This window comes from Carlito syrichta, unplaced genomic scaffold (assembly GCF_000164805.1).
Source record: "Carlito syrichta isolate Samal-C Ts95f unplaced genomic scaffold, Tarsius_syrichta-2.0.1 Scaffold306750, whole genome shotgun sequence".
NCBI lineage: Eukaryota > Metazoa > Chordata > Mammalia > Primates > Tarsiidae > Carlito > Carlito syrichta.
In genome coordinates, this window is record NW_007250846.1 from 237247 (window position 1) to 246357 (window position 9111).

General features: G+C 34.5%; 1 pseudogene; it reads right to left on the bottom strand.

Annotated features, from left to right (window-relative positions):
- Positions 1-906: 906 nt before the first annotated feature.
- Positions 907-1547, bottom strand: LOC103265681 (annotated as a pseudogene).
- Between the last annotated feature and the right edge of the window lie 7564 nt (positions 1548-9111).

The following is a 9111-nucleotide window of genomic DNA, read 5'->3' on the forward strand; positions in this document are numbered from 1 at the left end:
ATTGGAACTAAAGACAATTCTACAGTGAGTGTAAGATGAAGCAAATAGGTGTAAAAAATAGTTTAACAGTACTGAAACATTGCAATAGTTCAATATTGTTATTACATTAAAACATTATTGTTTAATTTTTGTATCTTTCAATGTGTCAATCACAGAGTTTGTATTAGGAGTTTCAAACCATTTAAAATTTTAATTTGAATGCATTTTTATATATAATGTTGAATATATTAATGTTGAGAGGTGATTTAACAATATTCTTGTTTTAAATAAATGGCAAGTCATTTAGCAAATGATAAATTCATTATTTCTTAATTTGTTTAGTTTTTTCTGCTTATTAACTTTAACCTTTTAATTTGTATGCACATTATTTCAGGTAAATACTTACAACTACTCCAGCATGCTTTGTGCTAACTGATTTTTAATAATCTAATATGTACTTGCATATAACTAAGTAGCACTTAGGGATTTCAGTATTAAAATTTGATACTTTATTAATAATATATTTTATAGGTTAGAATAAAAGCTAATCATATTTTTTCTTATAGTTTACAGTAACTACAAATCCTCATAGAATTATTTAAGACTCTTATGACTCGATGTTTATTTTTTGGAATTTCCCTATTGCAATATATCTAATAAAAATATAAATTTGAATTTTGTTTCACAGATGTCCATTTCTAAAAGGGCGCTCTTTGTTAAATCTTGTTTACTTGTGGTGATGTTCTCTCTCTCTCTCTTTTTTTTTTTAAGGCCTGGGCTTGGGGAAGGGCTCCCTGGTGGTTAAAAAGCTGCCTAATGGCTGGAGGGGGAGGCTGAGGCAGAAGAAGCCCTGACACTTTTGAGAGGGTTTCCCTGGAGGTCACTGGGTTCCTAGTAGTGCTTGAGGGTGAGTCTTTTGAAGAGATACTAGCCCAGCCCAACCTCTGGCCAGGCCAGCCTGCAAAGGTTGGTCAGGTGGCTGCCCATCTTCTTGATGTTTCATTTCCTCATCTAGAAAGTGGTTCTCCAAGAAGTCACAGAGATGGGGGTCTATGTGGACAGATCCCAGGGCATGAAGGTCCAAAAGGTCTTGGTTCAGGTTCTTCTCCAAAGTCATGGCGACTTCCATGGTATCCAGGGTTTTACCCCACTCATCTTGAGAGGGCTTCCAGATATTCTGGAAGAGGGCTCATCTGCCACATTGGTTTTGCATCTTCAGGAGACACTCAGCGCCCTCGGGCTTCTTTTCTGCCAATTCGCAGAGGTGGCCCAGGTCTTCCAGAGCCACGTTGTCGCTGTGGAAATAGAAGCCCAGAGAGAGCAGGTGTAGGAGGCCGCAGATACAAATTGACTATGCGGTGAATGGCTGCCTCCACCTTGGTGGAATAATTCTGGCGAACCTGGGATGTTAGGGTTAGTGGGCTAGAAGAAGCTAAGGCAAAAATGGTGTTCGCAAGTCCTAGAAACAGGAGGTGACGGAGAAGGTGGTCTCGGAGGTTGCAAGAAGAGAGAAGATCGGAGGGCAGTAGGAAGCTGGAAGAGAGGGAGTCTCCGGGGGTCTGTTCCATCCAAACACTATTTTTTTTTTAAATTGACGGTGATTTTAGTCAGAATTTTAAAAATTATTCACCTGCATTGTATGAAAGTCTGCTGCTGTGCTAGGACATCATTCAAGACTCAAGAATAGAAATGCCCCCCTCCTCCCCCCGCAAAAAGCTTTATTTCCTTTTGGTTCAGGGCTTGGGTGAGGGCTCCAGGGTAGCTGAAATTCTGCCTAGTGGCTGGGGGAGGAAGCTCAGACAGAAGCCCTGATACTTTGAGAGGAGCCCCTCAGAGGGCTCCTACTCCTGCTTGAGGGTGAGCCTTTCGAAGAGATACTTGTTCTACCCAGCCTTTCCCAAACACTGTTGAAGCAAGAGAGAGATCTGTGGGACCGCTGAATGCGCTGCCCGTGAAGATCTCTTAAAATCAGAATGCCTAAGTGAACAAGACAATTAACTTTATTCTTGTGAAGAGAGTTCTAGTTTAAAAAAGAAAATGCAAAGGGGGGGGCACATTTTAGAAAATTTAGCTTTTAGATTTGTTTACATTTACTATCACAATCTTTTAAAATATTTTTTTATCCACCCAACTGCTGTTTGTAAAATACCTACTATGTGTAAGGGACTGAATGAAGTAAACACTGAGGATTTAACTGTAGATTATTGTAGAATTTGTCCTATGCTCCGTTTTTAGCCACTAGGATTCTATGCTCAAACACAAGAATCCTATGCTCTGTTTACAAACTCTTTTATGTTTATATATTTTGACTTAAAAATAACACAGCTTATAATTGTCAGATTTTACTTATCACTGTTGAAATCAGAAGACCCTGCAAGTGATCAATGAGATAACGAAGATATTTAGGATTATGCATCTATCAGATTTTTTTGAAAAACTTAAAATTCATAAAAATTGTTTAGGAAGTACAAGTTATCACCCAATCTTTGAATTTTCTGAAATATCACACTGTACATATATTCTTTACAATAAACAGGTAACTCAGAAAGGAAAACATTCACTTTTATCCTCAGCTTTTTTTGAAATTCAAAAAAAAAGCCCTCCATGAAATAAACTCTGCAATAAGTGCTGTGTCCACCACTGTTTCATTAGACTGCAATACAGTAAGCATCAGAATGCTGGGAACCAAACAGAGCTGATTTTTTTCTATTATTCTTTTATATTGATAAAATAAGCATGTTTTCTATGGAAAGAAAAAGAAAGCATTTTTTCTCAAAGTCAAATTAGATAGTCTTTCACTAAAACCATTGTGATTTTAAGCTTCTAAACAATCTCTTAATGTACTAGGTAGTCAGTAAGATTAATTTAATGAACAGTTCAAACATAATGAGAAGTCAATATATTTAAAATCAGTGATTAACCGGTAACAAATTTAAGCCACATTTAGCCTAATTAATTAACCAGATAAACTACCCAATTTTTCTCACGTAGCTGTTTTCTCTTATATGCTTGTGACACATTGCATCTTAAAAAAATACATATATGCAGTGAATTATCAATTAAATACTTTGCCTATGATTTGTTCAGCTTGACTACTTTTATTCTGATTTTAGCCTTGTAAGATATGTAGTATTTTATGTACTGATTATACTTCTCTATAGCTAACTGATTACCCAACAAATGTATTTCAATGTCAGACACTGTTTGCAGAAAGCTTATGGTGAAACCCATGTAATTAAAATGGATATTAACCTGATGTCTAGATTTTAAAAAACAAAATTTTCAGCCTTACTAATTGCATATCAGTTCAGCCTTAGAATCCTCTTACTTTGTTGATCTTTCTATTTAAAAGGCAGATTTAGTATTGTTTCAGCTTTTCCACTCCAGTGATGCATTCTTCAGTTAGATGATTTCCTCATTGCATTTGCTACAGGGAACCAAAGGATGCAGTTTTGCATTCCCCTGTACATGAAATGAGGGAAAATCATGCTGAGATAGTCACCTTCACCATCACACATTCAGTGTAAATCTGCAGTAATAGACTCATACTCCTAGAAGGCTTGCTGTGTTTGTTTGCAAACTAGTATGCAGTACTTACAAGTCTGTGGTTTTATTGACATATTCCTTTTCGTTCCTGTGGTTTTTAATTGAAACCCCCACTGTTTTGCCCAGCTTCAGGAATGCAGAATATAGGAGTTTTACATTTAGTTTCCTACTTAGACCAGAGGAACTCAGAAGTTCCAGTTTGTGCAACAAAATTTGTAGATTTTAGTGTTTCTTTTGGTCTGTAATGAAATGATGAGTCTTAGCAGGTATGCTGGGACCTAATGGCTGAATTAAATCTGAGTTTATGGGAAGTTTCAGTTTCAACCTCTGAACACAATTATGATTACTCATAGACTTGTGTCTGGGTTTGTTTCCTCAATAGCCTTTAATAAACATTTCCTATTGGTAACACTCTGAGACTCAGTCATGCTGTGACTCAGACATGAAGAAAATGGTTTTTTTTTCTTTCAAAATAGTCAAATTGGTAACACTGGTAGTTATTATTCAGCGCTAAGGGACTTATGACATTTGGTTTCATTAATAGGTTGGAATGGAAGAGTTACTTATATTCATTTGTCCATTTCCTCCTCTGTCTCCTGAGATCATACTTTGTCAATACATAAATGACTATTCAGTATCAGTAGTGGATCTTATCACAAATGACCGATGGATTCATAAGGATTAATTTTGGTCAACTCTTTCCTTTACTTCTCCCCTGACCCCTTCTCATTTCTAGATTCCATTTTGACCAATTTACAAACTGTGTCAGAGGTGGCATCCTGTTTTCTTCCTAATACTTTTACATGAATTTAAAAAATATGAATATGTAAAACTTTCTTCACCACATAAAAGGGGGAATAGAAGCCAAAAGTACCTTCTTCCTCTTATACCTCCTCTGCCCAAGTCCCAAAGTCATCTCAACATGACCTACTGAGAGGACAGAGTCTAAGACTCATATTCTCTCACCAAGGATAGAAAGCGGAGTGTTAGGATATACCAGAGATACCCATCATATTTGCTAGTTTCCTGGCCAGAAGTTCAGTTACATGGAAGAAAAAAGAATCTATGTATATCTCCACAAAAATTATATTGTTATTCAATTTCCCACAAATCTCAACTTAAGTTCTTAGATGGTACATAATATAGGCTTTTTTGGGAAGGAGATATTTGAAAAGCCACTTGCTTTCACAGATGAAAGCAACAAAATTGAGTTTGTAACTGTAAGTACTAAAGTTTTTCTAATTTTATGGAAAAAAATACAAGTGAAAAACTATCACTAAATTATGGTGATTGATACTAACTATAGATTGAAATTCATGGTGAGATATATATATATATATATATATCCCACCAATCCTATTTGTAAAATGAGGTTTTTTTTTTAACAGAGTATTAATGATTTTAGGAATTTTCTATAAAATACTTCAATTATATCATTCATTTGGCAAAACATTATATTCAATATTAGTAAGATATAAATTCTCAGTTGAATTGCTGTCCCCTTATATATGACTGACAAATATATTGTTAGACAGTCTCTCACTAAATTTTGTATGAAATGCAAGACTAGAATGATAAGAAGTGAGATTTGAAGTTAATAAAATATACCTTTGGTTCTATTCCTACTACCCTCTCTTTTTAAAGGTAATTGAGCAATATGTATTTTGCTGCTGATATATTGGCAAAATAAGCATGACCAATACCAATGAAGCAATAGTAATAATGTTCAAGTGTGATGTAAATAATAAAAATAAAATGTCTAAAATATCTACTGGATTTCTAACAGATATTTAAGATGTTTCTTATTTCAATAATTAGAGTTTCCAAAGCAACAAAAGTAGGGAAGAGTTTAAAAGGGCATAGAGGTGATTAGACATCCTTCAGCTGGTCCGAGAGAAGAATAATATCATATGTAAAATAACACAGGTTTGAAATTCACGAGGACCAGTTTTCATTATTTGACTATCATTTGGGCAATTTTACACTCATTCTGAGATCAGTTTACCATCAAAAATAAAAATAAAATTTGCAGAATTTTTGTAAGAATGACAAATAATTGGATTTTTAAATCAGTTTTTTAAAAGATATATTTCCTATTTATATATCTTATTATTGTCTGCTACTTTTCTTAGTATACCCAGCTTTATTGACCACTAATCTGGGAATGATAATAAGAGGACATTATGAACTCTTATTATGAACTTTGAACTTTAATGCTAACAAAGTTTTCAACTTAGGTGAAATGAATTAATTCTTTGAAAAATATGGATTGATACCAAACTGACACAAAAACAAATTCAAAATGTCTCAAAATTAAATCATAGATTACAACTTTCTCACAAGATAATTACAAGTCCAGATGACACTATGTCTACACAGAAACAGAGAAATATTACAAAGAAACAGGACTTAGATGAATGGAAGACTATATCATATTAATGGATCTGAAGACTCAATATATATATATATATTTTTTGAGTTGGAGTCTCACTCTGTCGCCCAGACTGGAGTGCAGTGGCCGGGGTGGCTGCTCTCGGCCACTGCAGCCTCGACCTGCTGGCCTCCGGCGATTCTTCTGCCTCAGTCTTCTGAGTAGCCAGAATTACAGGCACACACTACCATGCCAGGCTGATTTTTTGATTTATTGTAGAGATGAGGTCTCACCAAGTTGCCCAGGCGGGTCTCGAACCCGCGGGCTCAGGCAATCTATTCACCTCAGCCTCCCAAAGCGTGGGATTACAGGCTGAGCCACCAAGCCTGGCTAGGACTCAATATTTTTACGACATTGATTTTAATCTATAAAGTCAGTGCTACCTCATTCAAACTTCCAATAAGGTTTTTTTGTGTGTTGAAACTGCATTTCTATATAAATTTTAGAATCAGATTGTCAAGTCTTTAAAATAGTCAAAACAATATCATCAAAAAAGCCTGAAGACTTACACTACAGCTTATCAAGACTTACTATAAAACTACAACTATTAAGACAGTGCAATATTGGTACAAGGATAGAAGAATAGACCAATGAAGTATAATAAAGGATCTAGAAACAGACTTACATGTGAATATTTTATTTAAAAAAAGCATCTGCTGCAGTGCAGAATTGTAAGATTATCTAAAATGGTTCTTGGTTCGTTGGATAGCTATGCAATATAATACATTTTAGTCCCTCTATATTAGGCTCCAAATTACCTCAAATTTAATGGCTTAAAACAACATAAATGTATTATCTTACAACTTGTATGACTAAAGTCTGAGATAAATCTCATTTGGCTGAAATCAAGGTGTTAACAGGACTTCACTCATTTTGGTGAGTGTAGGGAAAAAAATCTGTTTATTTTCCATTTCCACATTCTAGAGGACACCTGCATTTGTTGCCTCATGAGCCCATCCTTAAAACCCTACAGCTTGAAAGTCAACGGTATTTAGTTGAGTCCTTCTTAGGCTGCAATTTTTCTAACTCTTTCTTCCACTTTTAAGAGCCATTGCGGTTACATTGGGCTCACTTAGTTAACCTAGGATAATCACTTCAATTTAAGGTCAACTGATTAGAAACCTGAATTCTGTATACAATCATACTTGCCTTTTGACACGTAATGTAGCATATTCAAAGTGCAGGGTATAAGGACGTGGACATCTTTTGGAAGGGTGCTATTCTGTCCATCATGTCAACAGAACTGCATACACACACACACACACACACACACACACACACATACATACATGAGGGGTGACCCAAAAAACAGAATTTACTTATAAAATATTGTGTGCTTATTATTACATGTTTAAACTTCAGTCATTTTCAAAGTACTTACCATTTGATGCAATACTTATCAAGACACTTTTCCACTGCTCAAAACAGTTTTTGAACACATCAATTTTTATGTCATTTAGTCCTTCTGCCATTTTTTGTTTCACCTCTTCCACATGATGAAAACATTTCCCTTTGAGGACTTTTTGCATATGGGGAAACAAAAAAAGTTGCTCAGGGCAAGATCAGGTGAATAGGGAGGATGGGGCACAGGGATCATGCTGTTTTTGGTAGAAAACTGCAGAACACTCAGTGCAGTGTGGGCAGGTGTATTGTCATGGTAGAAGAGCCATCACCTGTGTGCCACAACTCAGAATATTTCTTCTGCAAATAGTGATGCAACCTTCTCAAAATTTCCAGATAAAAAAGTTGGGTTGATCATTTGATCCAAAGATACAAATTCCGAATGTACTATGAGGCTCACACTCCAAAAGATGATTCCATTATTTGGGATCACCTTTAATATAATATATATATATTCAATAGAAATGTAGAAAAATAATTTTAGAAGTATTAAACATAAGAGCACAAAACTGGAAACACCGCAAATGTCCTGACAGAGAAACAGAAAAAATATATTGTATTATATTTTCAAAATTGAACATCCTGGGGTTACATAAAGAAAGCAACATGGATAAATCTCAGAAACATAATGTTAAAGAAAAGAAGTTAGACATAGGCAGATATGTATACATTATTCCATTCACATAAAGTAGAAGCATGGGCAAAACCAATTTATAGCGATAGAAGTCAAAATGACAATCATTCTTTTTCAGAGTTATTGACTGGGAGGGTTCAAGAAAGAGGTGTCTATGGTTCTGATAATGTTCTATATATCAGTTGAAGTGGCATGGCACAAGCATGTTTATTTTTGAAAAACTTTTTAAGTTGTACAGGGAAGAATTGTGTACTTTACTATGTCTCATCTCTCTCTCTCTCTATATATATGTATATATATAAAATATATATGCATATATACATAATTTTCAAAAATTTTACCTATAATACAGAAGTTCAATTTGTCTCCCCAATACTCTTTCAATGTTTAGGAAAGTTTCTGCTTTATATGTATAGTGCAGCACAATTATATAAGATGGAGAGAAAATACATATTTTCAGCATACCTCCAGATATTAAGATCTACTACTTTTTGTTGGTATGTGAAATTTTACTAGTTTTTTTTCAATCTCTTCATTACTTAAGAAGTCTAGCAATTCTTACTTTACATAATTAATTTCAATGAAATGGTTTTATTTACACATCAATCATTATGTATTTGTGTTTATATATACATATACAAGCATATATATACACAAACACATATTTTCTTAGTAATTAACACCTACCTACTCTGACATCATAGGCATGTGATTGTGTGTTTTCTTACATGCATTCATACACATATATGTGAACAATTCTCTGGAGAGTATATTGTTTATCTTACTGATCTGACCCAAAATGTGAAGCCATTCACCGCCATTTTAGATGGCTTTTATTGGCGCTTTTATTCACAAATATAAATAGAATGAGAAAATATTTTTTATTGTTGCCATGCTATGCCTATATCAAATTATTATGCTAATGAAAGCCCTACGTTTATTGGTGAAGTAAGACTTGCTTTTGTTTGTTCTAAAATTAGATTCTCTGGGTAATACACTTTTCAAAGTTAAAGATAGATAAAAAGAATATGAGGTGTTTGGCTCCATAAAACATTTTTAATTTGTTTGTGAAATACATGCACACATAAACACAGACATACACACACACATACATTAGAAC